This window comes from Entelurus aequoreus, linkage group LG03, assembly GCF_033978785.1.
Source record: "Entelurus aequoreus isolate RoL-2023_Sb linkage group LG03, RoL_Eaeq_v1.1, whole genome shotgun sequence".
Taxonomy (NCBI): domain Eukaryota; kingdom Metazoa; phylum Chordata; class Actinopteri; order Syngnathiformes; family Syngnathidae; genus Entelurus; species Entelurus aequoreus.
Genome location: NC_084733.1, coordinates 31,303,576 through 31,328,106, shown reverse-complemented (window position 1 = coordinate 31,328,106; position 24,531 = coordinate 31,303,576). Strand labels below are relative to the sequence as shown.

The following is a 24,531-nucleotide window of genomic DNA, read 5'->3' as shown; positions in this document are numbered from 1 at the left end:
TCTTACAAAAAATATATCTTATAAAAATATAAAAGCTAAAATGTCTCTTAAAGCTCTGCCCCTTTAATTAGTGCATACTAAATAATTTAACTTTAGCCTACTACTACAACCATATTATTTACCAGCAACATAAAGTGAAACAGAGGCAGAGGTGTCCTGCCACAGTCAGTAACAAATAAACAGAAAACAGTAGTGGTGGTAGATAGACACAAAGCTTCATCAAACATCTGATCCACTGAACAAAGAGCTCCAAAAATCTTGATCCTACACTTCTCTTTTGTAAAGTAAATCTGAACAGCCGATATTGGCATCTACATCAACTATATGATTTGCCTGAGAAGCTGGACAGTACACAAAAAAGAAAAAAAATGAAAACATTTTTTTTTTTTTTGTGGCGGCCTTAATTATTTCGTGGTGGGCCGCAACAAATAAATGAATGTGTGGGAAACACTGGTAGATGCACACAGCTGGTTGGCTTGATGCCAAATATTAGCGGAGTCCAAACTGCCCACGTAACGCAAACTTATGCAAGTGAAATGACAGAATTTTGTAACAAAGTCCTACAATTTGTGTTTCATCTTTAACAAATGTGTGTTTTACCTGCTACATGTCTTAGCTGTGTAGTTTCAGCCATACTATTGTGTTCAGTAATTTACTAATGATTGTATTTGTCTTAAAGCACAGACCAGGAGTGGCAAACATAAATCATGAAGCATTTAATACAATGTCAATAAAGCCTTCTATTCTATGCGAACCTAATCCTAGATTATGGCAGATCTTATGTAATATGGAAAATTGTAATTTGTTTTGTGAGTGCAACAAGAAAAGCCCAATGTCTTTAATGCTTGTTATTTTTTGTTTCAGCCTGCAATAAGAACCATATGTTTAATGTATTGTAAGATTTTTTTATTAAAATGAAACCAAAAATGATGTTTATTTTGAAAAGTATGAAAAAGTATCGAAATACAATTTGGAACCAGTACCGGTACCAACATATTGGTATCGGGAAAACCAGAGTACATACAGTACCAACTTATATATTGTGACATAGAGTCTTATCGCAGGAGGCTGCAATATATTTTGACCAATTTAGATTTTAGGCCGTAATACCATCCCTAATTAATACTTATTTTTCTATTTTTACATTTGTGCATTGTTTATTGTTCATCCTTTACAATGTGGGACGGGCCCTTAAAAAAGAGCCATGGTCCACAAATGCCCCCTGGTTTATGTATTTAACCAAGAAGTTAATGGTAATGCACACACTGTGCACACAAAGACTCTGCCTTTTGTGACCGCTTGAACCGAATAAATTCCCAATGCAACACACACTCTTCTCTTCTACTTTTAATGCATACCTCTCTACTCGCTAAATACGATGACAGAGTCGCTTAATCGGGAGGAACAGACCTTGCAAAGCAGGTGTGTATTTGTTGTGAACCAGATTTATGATGCATGTTGCCAGACTTTCATTCAGTTTATAAGCAAGGGCGAATCGAAAGCAGCAAATATGCATTAACCTTACTTTGTTTGTTAATGTCGGCCTTAAATAAATGAATAAATGGTGAATACTGCATCTACTTCCACCTTCCTCTGCCTGGGTGACGTAAGCTCGTTGGACCACATTAAAAGTTGTCGTGCATTAAAGGGTAACTGCACTTTATTGGAATTGTGCATGTCACACGTCTTTTTTTATTTATTTGGATTTTAAAGATGATAACAAAAAGCTTGAAAGATGTGACTAATGGGAGTCACCGTTGTAGCCTTCAAAACCCTCTAAGACAGGGGTGTCAAACGTACGGCCCTCGGGCCGTATCAGGACCGCAAACAGATTTTATCCGGCCCGCAGGATGAGTTTGATAAGTATAAAAGTGAGCTGAAATTTTTGAATGAAAGAAACTGCTCCTCTAAATGTATGCTGAAATAATTTGTATATTCTTCTACCTTTATGTGTGATTAATGAAATGAGTCCAAATTCACAAGTTTTGTTTTGATGATGCTATATGTGTACAGAATAAACTATATGATGTTAGTACATCAGTTGAAGAAAATAGGCAAATTACATTAATAACACCCTGTAAGTTGAGTTTGACATTATTTATTCCATATTCTGATTGATTAAAAATGAACACCAATTGAAGCATTTTAAAACCCTGCCAGACTCAATTCCACCTATTCGACTGATGAATATTATCACGACAAATAGACTATTACTAACCGCAACATGTAAGTGTAAAAAAAAAAAAAACACTATGATTTTTATGTTTTCAGATTGTGCTTGTTCTATTTTTTAACAAAGAAAACAATCTGAAGTTATCTTTATTTTTAAGTTATCATGCCATGATTTTACCAGTTGGGGATAGATGTTCCTCAATGTGGCCCCTGACCTAAAATGAGTTTGGACACCCCTGCTCCAAGACAACTTCAAAACCCTCCATCAACGTTTTATATACACACTGCAAGACTATATATCATGTAGTAACAGACACGTTCATAACAATATGTAACATGTTCAATATCAACCGTATTTTGATCATTTTAATCTATTACGGTGCTGACTTATTTCGCACATGGATTTCCGTTTCCATAGCAGCGCACGTCTGACTTCCAGCAACAATGTGTGTCCTACTTCCAGATACAAAACGCGTGTGTGTCTAGTCATGGCAGACCTGGTAACAATAACAAAGACGACACATTTGGGGCAAATGAGGATTCACAACCTTATCTTTTTTTGATGTAGATGCCCATATCGGCTGTAGAGATTTACTTTACAAAAGAGAAGTGGGGATACTTCTCTTGTTGCCTTATTTGTATTTGACTTTATTAAATGTATTTATATTATTATTTGGTGCAGCTGGGCCGCAGCAGGAGGGGATAGAAAGAGAGAAAAAAGGAAGACGGGGGGAAATTGCGGGGACAAGAGGGGGATAAGACAGAGAGACAACAACAACAGCAAACACAACAATAACAACAACAACAACAACATCAGCAAATAGGATATGTACAAATATGATGGTAAAAGTGTTAGCGAAGAAACAGTGAGTGAAATAAATATTGATAATACAGAAATGACAATGAACAATATTACCGTATTTTCCGCACTATAAGGCGCACCTAAAAACCTCCAATTTTCTCGAAAACTGACAGTGCGCCTTATAATCCCGTGTGCCTTATATATGGACCAATATTGAGCCACAACAGGTCTCGCAACTACGAGATGCATAACGTAACCCCAGCCTCTACTGTAGCGTCTATTATATGCGCCTTATAATGCGGTGCGCCTTATATATGAACAAAGTTTTAAAATAGGCCATTCAATGAAGGTGCGCCTTATAGTGCGGAAAATACGGTACACTACAAATGGAGCAATACTAATACCAATAGAAATTGCACTATTGATAATGAATAATAACAATAATTACCTCTATTATCAACAATACAGTTGTTTCAAATGCAACAATACATATATGTAATGATAACTTGAAATACAAAAGAAAGCAGATAAATGGAGAGGAAGAAAGTGAAGCCAACTATATCAACCCTGTAGATTGTTATAGTAACAATAGGTTAAAGGCCTACTGAAATGACTTTTTTTTATTTAACCGGGGATAGCAGATCCATTGTATGTGTCATACTTGATCATTTTGCGATATTGTCATATTTTTGCTGAAAGGATTTAGTAGAGAACAACGACGATAAAGATCGCAACTTTTGGTATCTGATAAAAAAAAGCCTTGACCCTACCGGAAGTAGCGTGACATAGTCAATTGAAAGGCTTCTCACATTTTCCTATTGATTTCAATGCAGCTAGAGCGATTCGGACCGAGAAAGCGACGATTACCCCATTAATTTGAGCGAGGATGAAAGATTTGTGGATGAGGAACGTTAGAGTGAAGGACTAGAATGCAGTGCAAGACATATATTTTTTCACTCTGACCGTAACTCAGGTACAAGGGCTCATTGGATTCCACACTCTCTTCTTTTTCTATTGTGGATCACGGATTTGTATTTTAAACCACCTCGGATACTATATCCTCTTGAAAATGAGAGTCGAGAACGCGAAATGGACATTCACAGTGACTTTTATTTCCACGACAATACATCGACGAAACACTTTAGCTACGGAGCTAACGTGATAGCATCGTGCTTAACTGCATATAGAAACAAAATAAATACATCTCTGACTGGAAGGATAGACAGAATATCAACAATACTATTAAACCATGGACATGTAAATACACGGTTAATGCTTTCCAGCCTAGCGAAGGTTAACAATGCTGTTGCTAACAACGCCATTGAAGCTAACTTAGCAACCGGACCTCACAGAGCTATGCTAAAAACATTAGCTATCCACCTACGCCAGCCAGCCCTCATCTGCTCATCAACACCCGTGCTCACCTGCGTTCCAGCGATCAACGGTGCGACGAAGGACTTCACCCGATCACAGATGCGGTCGGCGAGACGGAGGAAGTTAAGGTGAGTTCGGCGGCTAGCACGTCTGCTATCGATCTCTGTCCTCCTGGCTGTGTTGCTGTAGTCCGCCGCTAATACACCGATCCCACCTACAACTTTCTTCTTTGCAGTCTTCATTGTTCATTAAACAAATTGCAAAAGATTCACCAACACAGATGTCCAGAATACTGTGGAATTTTGAAATGAAAACAGAGCTTTTTTGTATTGTATTCAATGGGGTACCAATACTTCCGTATCAACTGATTCCGTCATGCGCATACGTCATCATATCTAGACGTTTTCAACCGGAAGTGTGGCAGGAAATTTAAAATTGCACTTTATAAGTTAACCCGGCCGTATTGGCATGTGTTGCAATGTTAAGATTTCATCATTGATATATAAACTATCAGACTGCGTGGTCGGTAGTAGTGGGTTTCAGTAGGCCTTTAAGCTGTGTCAGTGTGCCATGTGTTACCCAGTTTCCCATAGGGCAACAACGTTAATATATGTTTGCGATAGTTATCTTTTACGGCTAATACTGAAGCACACCGATGTGTTACTACGCTAGAAAAAGAGTTCCTCTGTTTTTGCGCTTACAATAACAATGTTGCTACAGCTTGGTTATTATACAGATTACGGAACGTAAATGAAGTATTGTTGACAGGTTTTGAATGCATTTTTTAAGTGATTTAGTGGTAGAATTGATTGCTCCCATTAGCTGCATTGCTAGCTACCTAAAATGAGCCAATTTTTACATGTTAGAACGCGAAGAAAAAAAAATGTTTGTCTTCTTGTCTCTCTTCATGATTGTGAACAATAGTCAAAATTCCCCCAAAAAGTGCACTTCCCCTTTAAATAAACGATTTATTAATTCAGAGAAAATTACTTGATCATAAGTTATAATCTAATTACTCGAGAAATTGTTTCACCCCTAGTTTAAAGTCAGGTTAAGAGATGCAGACTGACTTTCTTCTTCAAAAGTGTCGGCCTCTAATTAAACTCCAGAACTATAACAAGTGTGGCACTTTTTTTGATTAAAAGCATAACACTGTGTCTGGTATTTGATCTTCTTTGTGATCCTTCTTTGTGTCAGAGTCTCGCTCATACTTTTCCATGAAGCGAGACGACAATTAGCGAGAAAAGAGCAAAAGAAACAAACAAACACTGTCTCTTAGAGTCTGGCTGGTGTGTAAAGGATGAACCAAGTTGACCCAAAGCATTTATGTAGGAGCCATTTGTGTCTTCTTTGGGTCTGATTTGTTTGGTTTATGTTTGCTTGTTTGGCGTGCATGTGTCAGTTGACCACTGGTGCCAGTATTCAGGTGTCCCTATCAGAGTTGTATAACAGAGGGAGTATGGCCAATTAAACGCCATCTTTTCTACCAAGGATGTGTGCGGCTGTACACGGAAGCATGCAATTGCTGTCCTTCTGATGTTAGTTTTCCTGACGAAATCAACCAAAACAAAAAGACTAAATATACTGTAGTTCTGAACATACTCCAGCTCATAAATTTACAATAAAGCATGCTTTTATTTTGTGAAAGTATAATTTTGCGGCCATCTGCTGTTACATTCCTGCAGTGTTTAGTGACCAGCAGGCTCTCACACACGCACCACGCGACTTAATAAATGTAAAACAAATACATATACACAAAAAAATTACTTATTACCCTTATTTTGCCAACATTTTCATTAGCTTTTGACCAACAATCCCAGAGAAATTATGATTATTCCCCATATTTCTGCACAACAACTTAAATATGGTAACACTGGCGGCGAGCAGTAGAGAATATGGAGTGAGTTTAGCTCCAGAACATGTTTAGCTTTTTTGCATTATTATTATTTGCCATTTTATGTTGTATGTGTTTTATATGAGATTTATAGTTCATTGTCTTATCTATTATTATCCCCAAAAATGTTGTTTATTTTACTCTGTTAATAAGTCTTCCTGATTTAATTATCACCATACTTGAATACTGAACTAATGCTGCTTTTTACTGCAAACTTTATTAGTTTAGTTTGGATTATTGGTTTTCAGCAAAGTTTTTTCAGGAAAAGTGTATTAACTCACTTTTAATAAGAGTGAGTAACACCACATGTATGTATGCTTTCTTACCTCGCACAAGATACTGTTGTCATGCATTGGCAGTCAAGCCTTCAAGGCACACCTTTACTTTCCATAATTGCTTTCCACATTTTTGCTGAGTGGAGTGTCCCCATGCCGCACAACAAGGCATGTTTACACCTCAAAAAACATGTCAATTTAAAAGAAATGTCGAATGAGGAAGTGTAGTGTCACTTGGCGGCGACTCCAAACTGGTGTCCAACATGGAGCTCTGTAGTCACGTGAGGGGCTTTTGCCCAGACATTTATATGAATGTCATTTTATCGATGAACCTTTTTGTATAATAAATGGGATTACATCCTGAATGCATCATTCTGGTGGACATTTACTTCAAGCGCGTTACAGCTGGATCCACCACACCAAAAGCGACTAAACAGTAGTGCCGAATAGTCGCTACAATCTATATGTGCTGTTCTTGTGAGTCCTTATTTGTAACCCTGCTAAATGGCATGTGCAAACTTTACTATTAACGGGTGTGCTGTGTTGATCTAGCACAAGCCTGGGCAATTATTTTGACTCGGGGGCCACATGTAGAGAAAAAAATGTGTCTGGGGGCCGGTATATCTATTTGTAGGAACACTAATATAAAACCTCGTAATAATGTCTGATTGAATGCTAAAAAAGTTATGACAGACCGCCTTAAAAAACGTAATGGAATTTTAATTTTTTCTATTAACGATAAAACACTAAATATTGAGAAAATATGAACGTCACACCCCCTTTCGATCGACATATTTTACAATCAAGTGAAACGCAAGCAAAAATGCAACAAACAGTGAAATATGAAGGCGAAGGGTACCAAATAAACCCACTTACAATCTGATATATTTGATACATCACTAAGCTTTAGAACTTTGTTGTGAAAATCTCCTTCCGCGTCTGTGGAAACGCTTCCCGCCCACACTGCTTGGTGCCTCGTCTGAGCTGCTGTGACTTAGATGACCATAGTAACTGATTAGATTACCATAGTAACTGGTATATCAGCCATAAGCACAGATTCCAACCATTGAAATACTTTGTATAGTTCAAGACTTATGGTAATTAGAAAACATCACTGCACATCATAATGGCAGCTACACCTTCCATCTTAAAGATATAAAACAATTATTTGTGACTGTCCGCCGGGCCAGATTGAAAAGCTTAACGGGCCGCTTGTGGCCCCCGGGCCTTAATTTGCCCAGGTCTGATCTAGTAAGACTGCTGAACAATTGATAAGTGCAGAAGTGTTGCAGACCACCCTATTTAAATGAGGTTTTTGATGGCTGTTGCCATTTTGCTTGTTTGTTTGTGTTTATTTGGAACATGCATGCATACAACATAATACATCACAGTTTCCAGTTTCTCGATTCAACATGTTCGAAAAGGAGTAGGAAGAAGCAGAGTTTATTTAATCCTGGGGCAAATGACACAGCAGTTGCTAAAACTTTTGTTCACTTCCTGTTCTCAATTTATTCACAATATACTCCATAAATAATAACAATATAAATAAATAAATCATTAGTTAAGTAAGTTATATTTCATATGGTGAGATAAGTGAGATTACCTAGAAAATGAATGGCTGGATGAAATAAATTCAGAATGTTTATCATGGTTCTTCTTCTTTGTACTTTGTAAACACTTTAAGTTTGAAGAGTTTCATGAAGTGGATCATATTAGTACATGGTTTGATTAATCCATTGCATAATCGAATTCCACATACAGATATACTGAAGGTCTTAAGTGTTGTACGTGCGTATAAATGTTTTAAATTACATTCTTCTCTAAGATTATATTTCTCTTCTTTTGTTGAGAAGAATTGTTGTACATTCTTGGGTAGCAGATTGTATTTTGTTTTGTGTATAATTTTAGCTGTTTGCAAATTCACTATGTCGTGGAATTTTAGTATTTTATGGAGACACTCATTACCCTACGCATTTATAGTATAGGATAGATTTTATTCATCCAACAATATTAAAAATAAATTATAGATTTTTTACAAAAAAGTACACAAAAAAGTATTTAAAGGAGTGCAAATGTCACAAAAGTGCTACTCTTCATTGCGCAGTTCTAAAGTGTTTTAAAATGGTGTCTAATGTTCACTACAAACATCATTCAAATCCACTATTCATGGACTTAAAGCAACTTAAACTGCACGATGTGATCAATTTTAAAACTGTTCAAATTATGTCCCAAAACTCTCTACCATCCAATATACAGAACCTATCCCAGGATAGAGATGCTCACCATAGTTACTGTCTTAGAGGAAACAACAAATTATACTTGCCTAAATTTAGAACAACTTTAAAATCAATGTGCATTTCAGTGCGTGGAGTCACTCTGTGGAACAGCTTAGGGGATGAGTTAAAAATGTGTTCCAACATGATTCAATTTAAAACACTGTTTAAAAAAGAAGTACTGAAGAAGTACGAGGAGGAAAGAGAGTGATGCCCTCAGCACAGAGCGATGGGAGAGAGGTGTATGGTCAGAGAGTGTTTGGGCCTGTGTGTGTGAGTGTGTGTGTGTGTGTGTGTGTGTGTGTGTGTGTGTGTGTGTGTGTGTGTGTGTGTGTGTGTGTGTGTGTGTGTGTGTGTGTGTGTGTGTGTGTGTGTGTGTGTGTGTGTGTGTGTGTGTGTGTGTGTGTGTGTGTGTGTTTTGTCTCGTCTTGTCTTGTCTTAAATTAACAGTGGTACTATTATATTGTTAGTGTACAGAAGTTTTTCTTGTTTTTGTTTGTATGGTATTGTTCTTGTATTATATGGTTTATGTTAAATGTGGAGTGTGTGAGAGGGGTTGGGATATTATAAGCATCTGCTTCATCCAACCCCTTTTCAAGCATTGCATAAATGTCTCTGCCAAAATGTAAAAAAAAAAAAAAAAAATGTGTTGTACTGTGCAGGTTCGAAATTCAATTCAATTCAAAAGGTAAAAACATAAAAACAAGAGGGAAACAATAAATAACACAAAGGAGGACACAAAGGAGCACAGAGCTGCTGCAACCAGCCGCCACTTCAGTGGCACCATTTTTACATACATCCATCCACCCATCCATCTTCTTCCGCTTATCCAAAGTCGGGTGGCGGGGGCAGCAGCCTAAGCAAAGAAGCCCAGACTTCCCTCTACCCAGCTAATTCGTCCATCTCTTCCTGGGGAATCCTGAGGCGTTCCCAGGCCAGAGAGGAGCCAAAGTCTCTCCACCGTGTCCTAGGTCTTCCCAGAGTCTCCTACCAGTCAGACGCGCCCTAAACGCCGCCCCAGGGAGATTTCAGGAGGCATTCTGACCAGATGCCTGAACCCCTTCATCTGGCTCTTCTTGATGAAGAGGAGCAGCGGCCATATTTACACACAGCAACCAAATTAAAACGCAACGATGGCATCATAGGGTCCAACCTGTGACGTTTAGTCATGCTGTTGACGTGCGGCACAGAAATATATTACGCACCACCTTTTCTGGGCTGAAGGCTATTGAAGCGCAATCTATATCACATAGGTACTTTTAACATGCTAACATATGCGCTTTGGGTGGTGCTATGGTGTTGTGATGGCTTTTTAATAAATGCAAACCTGAAGCACTGTAAATCAGGCCCAAATGAGGCTGTGAATTACGTGCCTTACAGCAGTGTTTTTCAACCATTTTTGAGCCAAGGCCCATTTTTTTTGTGAAAAAATACGGAGGCACACCACCAGCAGAAAAGGTTAAAGAATGAAACTCCACCAGGTTGTCGTGCCTTATTTTGAATTTGTTGTTGTTTCCTGTGTGTAGTGCTTTAGTTCCTGTCTTGCGCTGTTATTTTGGTGACCCTTCCTGTTTTGTTGGTGTTCTCCTGTAGCAGCTTCACCCCTTCCTTTGAGCGCTATTGCCCGCACATGCTTTGTTTTCACAATCAAGACTATTTAAGTTGTGTGTACGCTATCCTTCTTTGTGGGGACATTGTTGATTGTCATGTCATGTACGGATGTACTTTGTGAACGCCGTCCCTGCTCCACACGCTGTAAGTTTTTGCTGTCGTCCAGCATTCTGTTTTTGTTTACTTTGTAGCCAGTTCAGTTTTACCTTTGTTTTGCATAGCCATCCCTATGCTTCAGTGCCTTTTCCTAGCGGGACTTGCCTTTTGTTCATTTTTGGTTTAAGTGTTACATACCTGTTTACCTGCACGCTGTCTCCCGCTGTGCTCTGCATATTGGGATCACGACAAACCATCCTCGACGCGTTCCGACTTCTACAAAGCAATGAACTACCTGCTGCCACCTACTGATGTGGAGTTTTACATGGTTACCATGCCAAGCTCTACACAGCACAGGCACTAAACAACGGCACATTATTATAATTATTGATTTGCAAACAATATTTTTTGGATAATTTCCCACAGTGGTTGAAAAACACTGCCTTACGGGACCAAAATAAACTGCTCCCTACCAGGATCTGCAAATGGCGTGTATGAATATTGGAGACTGGTTACGTAAATTAGTACAGATTTCTTTCCCACAAAGAAGGCAGTATTTGTTTTGAAACCCCACCCCTGGAAAATGTGGAAGTCTACTACAATTCTTATGGTCATAGAATAGTTTAAAGCAGAGTTCCCCAACCTTTTTTCCACAAGGGACCGGTTTAATGTATGCATTATTTTCACGGACCGGCTTTCTACGTGTAAATTAGCCTTTGCCCAAAATCTGGCACATTAAAATGTTATATATCCATTGATGTGCATTGTCCCATTACAACTACAATGGAGTTGTAATATACATCTATTAACAGGCTTATTGGTGGGTTTAGTGGGACAGGCGAAAGTTGAGTCTGATTAAATGTGGTAGTTTATAAATTAATTAATGTTTCTGTGCGGTCCGGTAGCAAATGCGTCACGGACCAGTACCGGTTCCCAGACCGGTGGTTGGGGACCACTGGTTTAAAGCACCCGATCTACTGCATATTGCACACAACCAACAACCCCCCATTTTGTACAAAAACTGTTTTTTATCAATCAATCAATCAATGTTTATTTATATAGCCCTAAATCACAAGTGTCTCAAAGGGCTGTACAAGCCACAACGACATCCTCGGTACAGAGCCCACATACGGGCAAGGAAAAACTCACCCCAGTGGGACGTCGGCGAATGACTATGAGAAACCTTGGAGAGGACCGCATATGTGGGTAACCCCCCCCCTCTAGGGGAGACCGAAAGCAACGGATGTCGAGTGGGTCTGACATAACATTGTGAAAGTCCAGTCCACAGTGGATCCAACACATCAGCGGGAGTCCAGTCCACAGCGGGGCCAACAGGAAACCATCCCGAGCGGAGACGGGTCAGCAGCGCAGAGATGTCCCCAACCGATGCACAGGCTAGTGGTCCACCCGGGGTCCCGGCTCTGGACAGCCAGCACTTCATCCATGGCCACCGGACCTATGCAACTCCCCCTCGCAAGGGACAGGGGAGAAGAGGAGAGAAGAAAAGAAACGGCAGATCAACTGGTCTAAAAAAGGGGGGGTCTATTTAAAGGCTAGATTATACAAATGAGTTTTAAGATGGGACTTAAATGCTTCTACTGAGGTAGCATCTCTAACTGTTACCGGGAGGGCATTCCAGAGTACTGGAGCCCGAATAGAAAACGCTCTATAGCCCGCAGACTTTTTTTTGGCTCTGGGAATCACTAATAAGCCGGAGTTCTTTGAACGCAGATTTCTTGTCGGGACATATGGTACAATACAATCGGCGAGATAGGCTGGAGCTAAACCGTGTAATATTTTATACGTAAGTAGTAAAACCTTAAAGTCGCATCTTAAGTGCACAGGAAGCCAGTGCAGGTGAGCCAGTATAGGCGTAATATGATCAAACTTTCTTGTTTTTGTCAAAAGCCTTGCAGCCGCATTTTGTACCAACTGTAATCTTTTAATGCTAGACATAGGGAGGCCCGAAAATAATACGTTACAGTAATCGAGACGAGACGTAACGAACGCATGAATAATGATCTCAGCGTCGCTAGTGGACAAGATGGAACGAATTTTAGCGATATTACGGAGATGAAAGAAGGCCGTTTTAGTAACACTCTTAATGTGTGACTCAAACGAGAGAGTTGGGTCGAAGATAATACCCAGATTCTTTACCGAGTCTCCTTGTTTAATTGTTTGGTTGTCAAATGTTAAGGTGGTATTATTAAATAGATGTTGGTGTCTAGCAGGACCGATAATCAGCATTTCCGTTTTCTTAGCGTTGAGTTGCAAAAAGTTAGCGGACATCCATTGTTTAATTTCATTAAGACACGCCTCCAGCTGACTACAGTCCGGCGTGTTGGTCAGCTTTAGGGGCATGTAGAGTTGAGTGTCATCAGCATAACAGTGAAAGCTAACACCGTACTTGCGTATGATGTCACCCAGCGGCAGCATGTAAATACTAAAGAGTGCAGGGCCAAGAACCGAACCCTGGGGAACTCCGCACGTTACCTTGACATAGTCCGAGGTCACATTGTTATGGGAGACGCACTGCATCCTGTCAGTAAGATAAGAGTTAAACCAAGACAAGGCTAAGTCTGACATACCAATACGTGTTTTGATACGCTCTAATAAAATATTATGATCGACGGTATCGAAAGCGGCGCTAAGATCAAGAAGCAGCAACATAGATGACGCATCAGAATCCATCGTTAGCAATAGATCATTAGTCATTTTTGCGAGGGCTGTCTCCGTAGAGTGATTTGCCCTGAAATTATTAATTATCTATCTTTACTTCTATTCAAGAAGCCATAATTGTCATTAAAATTCCACACTGAAAATGAGGGTGTTTAACTAATAATGCCGATTGCATGATCCCTATCCTCTTGCCCACCATCTAGTCCCTCTTGCTTCCTCGACCTGCTTTCTCCGTCCTTTTTTTCAGCTGAGTTCAGCTTTCTGGAACAGCCCAGAGGGATGTATCAAGGTTGAATCTATCAACCAGTTCAGGAGGGGAAAAAAAAGGAAAGGAACATTTGGAAAGGAAAAAGTCAGCATGAAGGAGCACAAATCTGCAACACAATGTCAAGGAAGGTACATTCAATGTGACTTCCTGATAGGGGAAAAAAAGCTATTGTTGATCAGGTAATAGAAGATGTGTATGAGATATATTACCCTGAAGAAGAACTAAATAACCATAGACTGTACTGATTGAAATAGCCAGAATGGACGAGCTTAATTTCCATAGCCGACCCTGATTAAATGGCTGCGTCTTAGCGTCAAATCTAAATTGGGCCACCTCAGTTACAATGGTACATCCCCACTGAGATATACCAGCCAAAAAGGGGTCACACTCATTTCCATGCTAATTGAAAGAACATTGCAGGCTATCGTCTATTCTTCATGAAAAATAAAATCATCAGTGCTATTTATAACACATTATTAATGGCTGTATGCCGGTGTATGCTGCATGTTTTTCCTATAAAATTCTATTTGAAAAAAAAACAAAAACAATTGCATTAAGAAGGCATCAGATTCTGATGGCTCGAGTGAATTTTCATCTGGCAACAACACTATTACAGTAGCAATCTACTGTTGCATTGATATGTTTTAGCTAGAACTGAAACGATTTTATAGGCATTTTAATGTCGAGGCTTATAGTACAGTAGCAAGGGGATTCAGGTGGCCCCATTTGTCGCAGTTTACCTGACACATGAAACGTGACAAAGTCGGGGTGTGCACTATCCCCTTCGGCCGCCAGACAGCAGTAGAGTGTTGAATATCTTAAAATGTGTTTTGTGGCAATATCAACTTTGACCACAGCGACAGTTCCTATGTAGAGTGGTGCTTTCCATCATTTTCAGCAAACTGCATTACAAAATAATTAACCCTCCACCTCCCTGTCCAGGAATTCACAGAGGAATGGGGCCGTATGAATCCCTTCCCTACTGTACATGATGCTATTTGATATGAAATAACTCAAAAATCACAATCTAAGTTTAATAATAGCCTTTTTAGAACATTTACAGGTTATATGTAGGGCTGCAACTAACGATTAATTTGATAATCAATTAATCTGTCGATTATTACTTTGATTAATCGATTAATAATCGGATAAAAGAGACAAACTACATTTCTATCCTATCCAGTATTTTATTGGAAAAAAAAACAGCATACTGGCACCATACTTATTTTGATTATTGTTTCTCAGGTATTTGTAAAAGTTGCAGTTTATAAATAAAGGTTTATTAATTTTATTTATTTAAAAAATAAAATAAAATTAAAAAAAGCCTCTGCGCATGCGCATAGCATAGATCCAACGAATCGATGACTAAATTAATCGGCAACTATTTTTATAATCGATTTTAATCGATTTAATTGATTAGTTGTTGCAGCCCTAGTTATATGTATGGTGGTTTTGACTGCGTATCCATAAACATTTACAAAACATGACACAATTGAAGAAAAGTGTTGAGTTCTGTAGAACATCCTTACCTTGAGAAATGTGAAAGCAGACGTCAGTCTACTTGAGGCTTCACATGTTACCGTAGATTGGTATTGATGAGGGTGCTGGTGCAGCTCTTCAGTTTTTTTCACTAGAGTAAAAAGAAAATGTGTGTATTTTAATAAAACCATCCAAAGTGTTGCAGACAGCTTAATCTCTGGTGTGTTTCATGGATTGAATTTAAGCACAGGAACTGGACACACATGAGTGCAAGTGGAAAGCAACTTAAAGGCATATTTAATGTGGCATCATTGGCTTTCATTGATAATTGTATTGTACTAATTTTGGACTTGAGATTAACTGGATAGATATTGTTTGTCAGGTTATGGATGGACAGGTTGCACACTTTTTTAGTATCGGACGATCTTTACGAAAAACTATCTGATTGCTATTGCCGAGTAATGCTTTTAAAAGCTGATCACAAACACTGATCCCCTCTAGCTGACATGGTATTTTCTTTGTCCTCCGGCTGACAAGCTAGCGGGTAATAGTGTAACTCCATACACAGTGTAAAGCCACTCTCCTAAGTTGATAATAATCACCTCCTATACGGCAAATAAACTGCATTTCTTAGCATCTTAAGAACAATTATCAAGTATTAATATCACTGGAGAACGAGGCTAAAAATTTTACACACCGGGAGCAAGCCAGGAGCAGGCATGCTAATAGAGCTAAGCTAATTGCTAAGTTAGCTTGAAACAATACCAAGAAATATGTGCTTAGTAAAGTTTAAGAAGTGAAGATTGAACCATGTTACAGCAAAAAGTCAACATTTATTAACACAAAATTCACAAGTAGATTAAAAAGAGTCAAGAGCAGTGATTCCCAAACTATTGGTACGCCAAAGAATCACTTGATTAAAATACTGAGTTTTATTTTCCCGTAGTCAAACACAGTGTTTTTGGTCAAACAGTGTGTAATGTTACAGTGGCCAAAACTATTAAATGTACTTGTTAAATAAAACATCTGCCTTGTTTTTAATGTATACTTAGGCCTACTAGGCTACCGCATTATATTGTCGTCCATTATGGTGGTACTCCAATAGCCGGTGGGACTTGTTTGAGAACCAATGGTCTCGAGAAAAGATAATATACCAACTATTTGTGTGTCAGCATTGTCGCAGCAAGAAGTACACATATTGTCAAAATATTTTATTTCTGGTTTTTGTAAATGTTTACAGATTAAGGGGCCGATTCCCTGGACACAGGAGGACTTTGACAAAGAACCTGAATGAATAGTAGAATGTATTTTTTGCTTTTGCTTAGTTATTGTGAACTATTGACTTTGTTTTGATTAAATAAATGAACGTAATAAGAGAATAAGAAACTAGTTGAAATATTGTGTTGATAGTAAACTGTCAATAGCACTCAACATGAGTACATTTAAAAAATTACAGTTAATACAACTGATGGGTATTGGTATTGGCCGATCTCACTCATGGATGATCAGTATCGGAATCGGCAGCATACAGCTCTGATCGGAACATTACTTACTACCCATTGAATGTATTCAATCATTCACGATTCCAACCTAATGAATAGTCTACTGTACAAAGGGATAGTTTATCCATTGCAACTGAATTTAAATACATTCAGATACAGTATCACCCAAAATCCCAATGAACATTGCCACATTAGGCTTTACACTGTGTAAATGGAAGAAAACTGACAAGAAACTGCAAGGAGAGCATTTCAAATGAAAAAGCAGGCAAGAGACGAAACAATGTGGCTGCAAACCCTCCAAATAATAAAACAAGCACATATGATTGATATACAAACCCTGTTTCCATATGAGTTCGGAAATTGTGTTAGATGTAATTATAAACGGAATACAATGATTTGCAAATCATTTTCAACCCATATTCAGTTGAATATGCTACAAAGACAACATATTTGATGTTCAAACTGATAAACATTTTTTTGTGTGCAAATAATCATTAACTTTAAAATTTGATGCCAGCAACACGTGACAAAGAAGTTGGGAAAGGTGGCAATAAATACTGATAAAGTTGAGGAATGCTCATCAAACACTTATTTGGAACATCCCACAGGTGAACAGGCAAATTGGGAACAAGTAGGTGCCATGATTGGGTATAAAAGTAGATTCCATGAAATGCTCAGTCATTCACAAACAAGGATGGGGCGAGGGTCACCACTTTGTCAACAAAAGCGTGAGCAAATTGTTGAACAGTTTAAGAAAAACCTTTCTCAACCAGCTATTGCAAGGAATTTAGGGATTTCACCATCTACGGTCCGCAATATCATCAAAGGGTTCAGAGAATCTGGAGAAATCACTGCACGTAAGCAGCTAAGCCCGTGACCTTCGATCCCTCAGGCTGTACTGCATCAACAAGCGACATCAGTGTGTAAAGGATATCACCACATGGGCTCAGGAACACTTCAGAAACCCACTGTCAGTAACTACAGTTGGTCGCTACATCTGTAAGTGCAAGTTAAAACTCTCCTATGCAAGGCGAAAAACCGTTTATCAACAACACCCAGAAACGCCGTCGGCTTCGCTGGGCCTGAGCTCATCTAAGATGGACTGATACAAAGTGGAAAAGTGTTCTGTGGTCTGACGAGTCCACATTTCCAAATTGTTTTTGGAAACTGTGGACGTCGTGTCCTCCGTACCAAAGAGGAAAATAACCATCCAAATTGTTATAGGCGCAAAGTTGAAAAGCCAGCATCTGTGATGGTATGGGGGTGTATTAGTGCCCAAGACATGGGCAACTTACACATCTGTGAAGGCGCCATTAATGCTGAAAGGTACATACAAGTTTTGGAGCAACATATGTTGCCATCCAAGCAAAGTTACCATGGACGCCCCTGTTTATTTCAGCAAGACAATGCCAAGCCACGTGTTACATCAACGTGGCTTCATAGTAAAAGAGTGCGGGTACTAGACTGGCCTGCCTGTAGTCCAGACCTGTTTCCCATTGAAAATGTGTGGCGCATTATGAAGCATAAAATACCACAACGGAGACCCCCGGACTGTTGAACAACTTAAGCTGTACATCAAGCAAGAATGGGAAATAATTATACCTGAGAAGCTTAAAAATGTTTCTCTTCAGTTCCCAAACGTTTACTGAGTGTTGTTAAAAGGAAAGGCCATGTAACACAGTGGTGAACATGCCCTTTCCCAACTACTATGGCACGTGTTGCAGCCATGAAATTCTAAGTTAATTATTATTTGCAAAAAAAAAAAAAAAGTTAATGAGTTTGAACATCAAATATCTTGTCTTTGTAGTGCATTCAATTGAATATGGGTTGAAAAGGATTTGCAAATCATTGTATTCCGTTTATATTTACATCTAACACAATTTCCCAACTCATATGGAAACGGGGTTTGTAATATGGGTACGTATAATGATAACACAAGAAAAAAAGTTGTCCTTTTGCCCAATTTGAATTGCACTGAGCCAGACAATTCCGTTGCCAATATTGGTGTTTGTTTGGAAGAAATGCCAATGTATAAACCTGAGAACATATTTGAGGCAACTTGAACAATTTGAGTACACTCTGTCTTACTCAGGAGAAAAACATAGAGCATAATGAATCCAACATGTTTTTTATGTATTCACAGGGTCGCACTCAGGCAGGAGTGTGATGCAATGACTATTACAAAAACCCCACTGTCTTCCATGAAAATGAAGCATGCCACTTCAAAACGTTCAGAATTTGTTAAGTATTTGTGAAGAAGTAGACAAAAACCCCTCGTGCGTAACCCTGGCGACCAACTACACAAAACATGTGCTTCTCAACGAGTCATTTTCCTTTAGGATTCAGTTAAAATAAAAAGTATACCCAAAAAATGCTGGACTGTTCATATTTCCATAAGGGGTAAACATACTGAATTAGCAGGGAATCAAGTCATTATTTTTCCCACTGTGGATGTCTATTACACATGCTTGATTTCCTGACGTTTTGTTTTACGGTTCAGAGAAAAAGCTTTGGATTGTGTTGTGAAGTTGTGATCAAGGAGAATTAGACACCAGTATCATCTTTCATGTTTCCTGCAATTTGTAAGGAGCACCTCTTCTACTTAGTGTAGTGTTGTTTATGTAGGTCGTATTTGATCATGTATACAGTGTACACCTGCAGTATGCCATTTTCCTGATAGTATGATACAGTCAAACCTGGCTATAAAAACCGCACAATGGTTGCTTTAGAGAAGGTTGACAGCAATCTTGAATGTGTTTTAGTGTAATTGGGTCATAAAAATAGCAGTGATACATTTTTGGCTTTTTGTAAACAGGCATGATGGCTAACATTACGGAAAACTATAAATGCACTCTTCTGAATTTAGACGGTGATCCAGTTCCCCCTGAAAATCTAATCACAAGTTCTTTATCGCACATCTGACATTCTATCAAAACCCGCCCACAACTTTTTGAGTTATGCAGCTAATGTAATGGGAAACTGTCACGTTTCATTTCACGGTTATGTTGGTCGTGACCCCAGGATGCAAAGACGGCAGGCGAAGTGCAGGTAAATGTATTTAATGACAAAACAAAAATAGTGTCGCGGGAAAGTGCACAGGAAGCTTTGGGAAAATCTTTGCAGCATGGAGATACAAAGCAAAAAGCAGAAATTACCCAGCCCAGTCCAGAAGACAGGGTTCCCATAAAAAACAACCAAAGACAGGTGTGTCTTGATTGCCAATCAGGGACAAGTGAGGGAACCAGCGCTCAAACTATAGAAGAAGGGTCTAGCTGTGGCCGCAGACACTACTCTATGTTGTGCTTACTCTAAGTTGCGCCCACAACGGTGACAACAACAGAAGTGAACCGCGTTTTAAAGACATGCCCACATGGCAATAACAACGCAAGAGTTGACACCTGATTTGTAACGTAATCCAAGATGGCTAAGGCAGAGCTGTACGTTAAATAAAATTAGTAGCACAGACATTTTTTTGTAGCACAGAAAAAAACAGTAGCAATATGAAATGTCTTAAATATCACATTTTCATTATCACTCAAACAAGGTACACATGAACACTCAAACATATGAACACAATGCCATCATAAGGGAAAGTAATTAATGCATACCTTAAAAAAACGTGAAAATATCTGACAATGCAGTAGAGATACATTTCATATGAGAGCAGTGTGTGCGTCTGTGTGTGTGCCTTTAAAAGGTGCTGCCTGTTACTCAGTGACGTGTGGTGTCAGCGAGTCCACGTTCTCACAGGCGTTTTAGCTTGAGTTGTTTTTGTTAGCTTAGCAGACAAGCAGCGGCAGTACGGCAGCTCTTTTGAATCTTTCATTGGTTTGTGTTACATGTTCTTAATAAATACATTGAATGTGCTTCCATGGCTGTATGTTCTTGTCAACAAACGAGGTATTGTTTGGATGGCACGTTTAGGACCTGGAACTCGCCAGTTCCAGGTCCGAAACGGCTGTCAAAATGTCCCAACTTGTCGGATTATGTTCTCCGCCATCTATTTTTTAGGTGAGAGGCATGATTTATGATCTACAAACGTTCAGGGAGCAGGGAAGCGAGCAGCAGCAAACCACTCGATGATGCAAATATAGGCACACCCGGAAGTTATCATGGTGCCGCTCTAGAAAGTTTGTCTACGTTAGCTTTTATAATAATATTAACACTAATACTTCGTTAATATTCAAGTCACGAAATGTAAACTGAAAATTGTTGGCGCTTTTTGAATGGTAATTTATCAGATTTTATGGGCGGAATAGTGGAGCTCCCATTGGCTCGACTGTAAGAGGACTTTTATTTACTTGTATTTAATATTTAGAATGCATTAAAAAAAATCAATTTGTCATCATGTCTAGAAACATTTAAATCCCATCTTAAAACATATTTGTATACTCTAGCCTTTAAATAGAGCCGCCCTTTTAGACCAGTTGATCTGCCGTCTCTTTTCTGCTCTGCCCCCTCTCCTGCATGGAGTGGTTATCAGGTGATCACAGATGATGCGCTAGCTGTTCAAAGTCGGGACCCGGGGTGGACCACTCATCTGTGTATCAATTGGTGACGTCTCTGCGCCTCAACTTGTCTCCATTCAAGATGATCCCCTGCTGGCCCCACTATGGACTGGACATCCATTGCACCGGTCCCCTCCAAGGTTTGTCATTGTATCCCATTGGGTTGAGTTTTTTCTTGCCCTGATGTGGGATCTGCAGCCCTTTGAGACACTTGTGATTAAGGACTGTATAAAAAAACTTTGATTGATTGATGTCTTCCATAATGATTGTGAACGATTATACGAAAAGTGCAGTTCCCCTTTAAAGGCCTACTGAAACCCACTACTACCAACCACGCCGTCTGATAGTTTATATATCAATGATGACATCTTAACATTGCAACACATGCCAATACGGCCGGGTTAACTTATAAAGTGCAATTTTAAATTTCCCGCGAAACTTCCGGTTGAAAACGTCTATGTATGATGACGTATGCGCGTGACGTCAATGGTTGAAACGGAAGTATTCGGACACATTGTATCCAATACAAAAAGCTCGGTTTTCATCGCAAAATTCCACAGTATTCTGGACATCTGTGTTGGTGAATCTTTTGCAATTTGTTTAATGAACAATGAAGACTGCAAAGAAGAAAGCTGTAGGTGGGATCGGTGTATTAGCAGCTGGCTGCAGCAACACAACCAGGAGGACTTTGACTTGGATAGCAGACGCGCTATCCGACGCTAGCCGCCGACCGCATTAAAGATCGGGTAAAGTCCTTTGTCGCTCCGTCGATCGCTGGAAAGCAGGTGAGCACGGGTGTTGATGAGCAGATGAGGGCTGGCTGGCGTAGGTGGATAGCTAATGTTTTTAGCATAGCTCTGTGAGGTCCCGTTGCTAAGTTAGCTTCAATGGCATCGTTAGCAACAACATTGTTAAGCTTCGCCAGGCTAGAAAGCATTAACCGTGTAGTTACAGGTCCATGGTTTAATAGTATTGTTGATTTTCTGTCTATCCTTCCAGTCAGGGGTTTATTTCTTTTGTTTCTACCTGCAGTTAAGCCCGATGCTATCACGTTAGCTCCGTAGCTAAAGTGCTTCGCCGATGTATTGTTGTGGAGATAAAAGTCACTGTGAATATCCATTTCGCGTTCTCGACTCTCATTTTCAAGAGGATATAGTATCCGAGGTGGTTTAAAATACAAATCTGTGATCCACAATAGTAAAAGGAAAGAGTGTAGAATGCAATGAGCCAGCTTGTACCTAAGTTACGGTCAGAGCGAAAAAGATACGTCCTGCACTGCACTCTAGTCCTTCACTCTCACGTTCCGCATCCACAAATCTTTCATCCTGGCTGAAATTAATGGGGTAATTGTCGCTTTCTCGGTCCGAATCGCTCTCGCTGCTGGTGTAAACAATGGGGAAATGTGAGGAGCCCTTCCACCTGTGACGTCACGCTACTTCCGGTACAGGCAAGGCTTTTTTTATCAGCGACCAAAAGTTGCGAACTTTATCGTCGATGTTCTCTACTAAATCCTTTCAGCAAAAATATGGCAATATCGCGAAATGATCAAGTATGACACATAGAATGGATCTGCTATCCCCGTTTAAATAAAACAAATTAATTTCAGTAGGCCTTTAAGTGGACGTGACTTGGGAGTAGATCTGCGCGGCAGCAGCTAGATATACTTGAACTAAAGTGGTGGAAAATGGAGTAAAACAGGAAGTGGAAACAGATATAAAAGCACTGGACAGGAAACAAACAAAATCCATGAAACAAATAATAAATGTCATGGCAGGAAAAGCTTTAAGACCCTGTCAGTCATAATTCAGGGATTACTAACAAAAAACAGACAGGAAAACCTTAGCCTATACAGTGGAGGTAATATATAAAATACAGACAATACATATGTTTTGCCGTGTTTGAATATTTATGTGACGCCGCGGGAAAAGTACACGTTTATTAACACCGAAGTAATGACGCAGTGTTGCCGGGAGAGAACACTGCACGTCAGCAGAAAGGTAAGATGTATGCAATCATGTATGTTTATATGAAAGTACGACCAAGTGTGCACCCTTGTTTGTATCTTAAAAGAGAGAGAGAACATGTGGAATTGTGCTGATCGTGTTTCTATTAGAATTGAAAGTGACAACAGGGAATAACATGTGGATGTGTGTGCATGTTCATGTGTCGTGAATGTGCTGCCTTTATTCAGAGAGGGAGTGCTCCGTCACAAATAACAACTGAGACTCAATCCAGAGTTACCCCTTAATGTAATTGAGTGTGGCGCAGCGCCACGGGATTTTCATTTATTTTTTTATTTTTTTACTTGAAAACAAATTAAAGTAATAAAATATATTGTATCCCCCAAAAGAAATCACACAAAGTCCTACGCTATTTTTAAATTTTATTACCAATCTTATGATAACGAACGGCACAATTCAAACAGGTTTTACCTTCCGTGAAAACACTTTTGTCTGGAGTCCGCAAAACACTTTCTCATTCTCCGCCAATCACCTTTCAGGCACAGACTGTGTGTTTGCAAACTTGGGAAAACTGACATTAAATCCAAACCACACGAGCATAAAACATTACCACCGTTCGCACCACATCGTTAAAGTGTGAATTTATATATTTAGCTATTATTTGCACACTATTGACAAGTGATGTACCAAAAACTCGACCACCGGAAAAACTATTGATTACCAAAAACCGCACTGCTGAAAGCGGATGTAAACAAAAGTTATGTCAGTACGTCTGCAATGTGGACGCCATTTTAATATATTCAAATTTTACCTCCGGACAGCCATCTACAAAATGTGCAAATATCAAGTGGAAAGTGGCGGCTTTTAAGGAGAGAAAGTCCAACTGGAGCAACAGCGCAAAGCAAGTTAAAGTACCACTGATAGTCACACACACACTAGGTGTGGTGAAATTACCCTCTGCATTTGACCCATCCCCTTGTTCCACCCCCTGGGAGGTGAGGGGAGCAGTGAGCAGCAGCGGTGGCCACGCTTAAGAATCATGTTGGTGATTTAACCCCCAATTCCAACCCTTGATGCTGAGTGCCAAGCAGGGAGGTAATGGGTTTGTATAGTCTTTGGTATGACTCAGCCGGTGTTTGAACTCACAACCTACCGATTCCAGGGCGGACACTCCAACCACAAGGCCACTGAGCAGGCTAAGTGTGACAGAAGTAGAGTCTCTAAACATGGGTACATGTTATAATAACACCAGAAGAAGATTCTAGATTTGTTGCTCGTTGTTTTTAATTTTAAAAAAAAGTCATTAAATGTACTTTGTACAATAAGCAGCAACAATTGAAAATATGGCAAAACGAATACAAATAAAATATGTTAATACTAATTAATAATAACAAATTTGTTTTTAAATGTATGTATACCTTTTTTGAGCCTTTTTAAAGAAATATAATACATCATCATGGCAAGTTAGGCAAAGTGTTTGACTTTGATGACATCATGGTGACCACGGCCATAACCACGCCCCCTGACCACACCCCCACCGCCACAGGTATCTTGGCAGTCTAGGCGAAACCCTGCAAATGATTATTGCATTATTGCAGAAAATTTTGATAAGAGTGTTCCATATTCCGTTACTACAG

The 24,531-nt window shown here is 39.3% G+C and overlaps 2 protein-coding genes across 6 annotated transcripts in view; one reads left to right on the top strand and one right to left on the bottom strand.

The window, feature by feature from the left end:
- itgb1bp1 (integrin beta 1 binding protein 1) overlaps positions 1 to 24,531 on the top strand; it is a 1,043,117-nt gene that overhangs the window by 67,548 nt on the left and 951,038 nt on the right. The gene's annotated exons all lie outside the window — the stretch shown is intronic.
- The window catches only part of LOC133646340 (leucine-rich repeat and fibronectin type-III domain-containing protein 5-like), a 277,314-nt gene that overhangs the window by 166,369 nt on the left and 86,414 nt on the right, over positions 1 to 24,531 (bottom strand). For 4 of the 5 annotated variants that reach the window (XM_062041594.1, XM_062041593.1, XM_062041592.1 and 1 more), the window contains one exon: positions 14,974 to 15,074. The exons of the other annotated variant lie outside the window; for it this stretch is intronic. The gene's annotated coding sequence lies outside the window, so the exon portion shown is untranslated. The remainder of the gene's footprint in view (positions 1 to 14,973; positions 15,075 to 24,531) is intronic. 5 annotated transcript variants of the gene reach the window in all.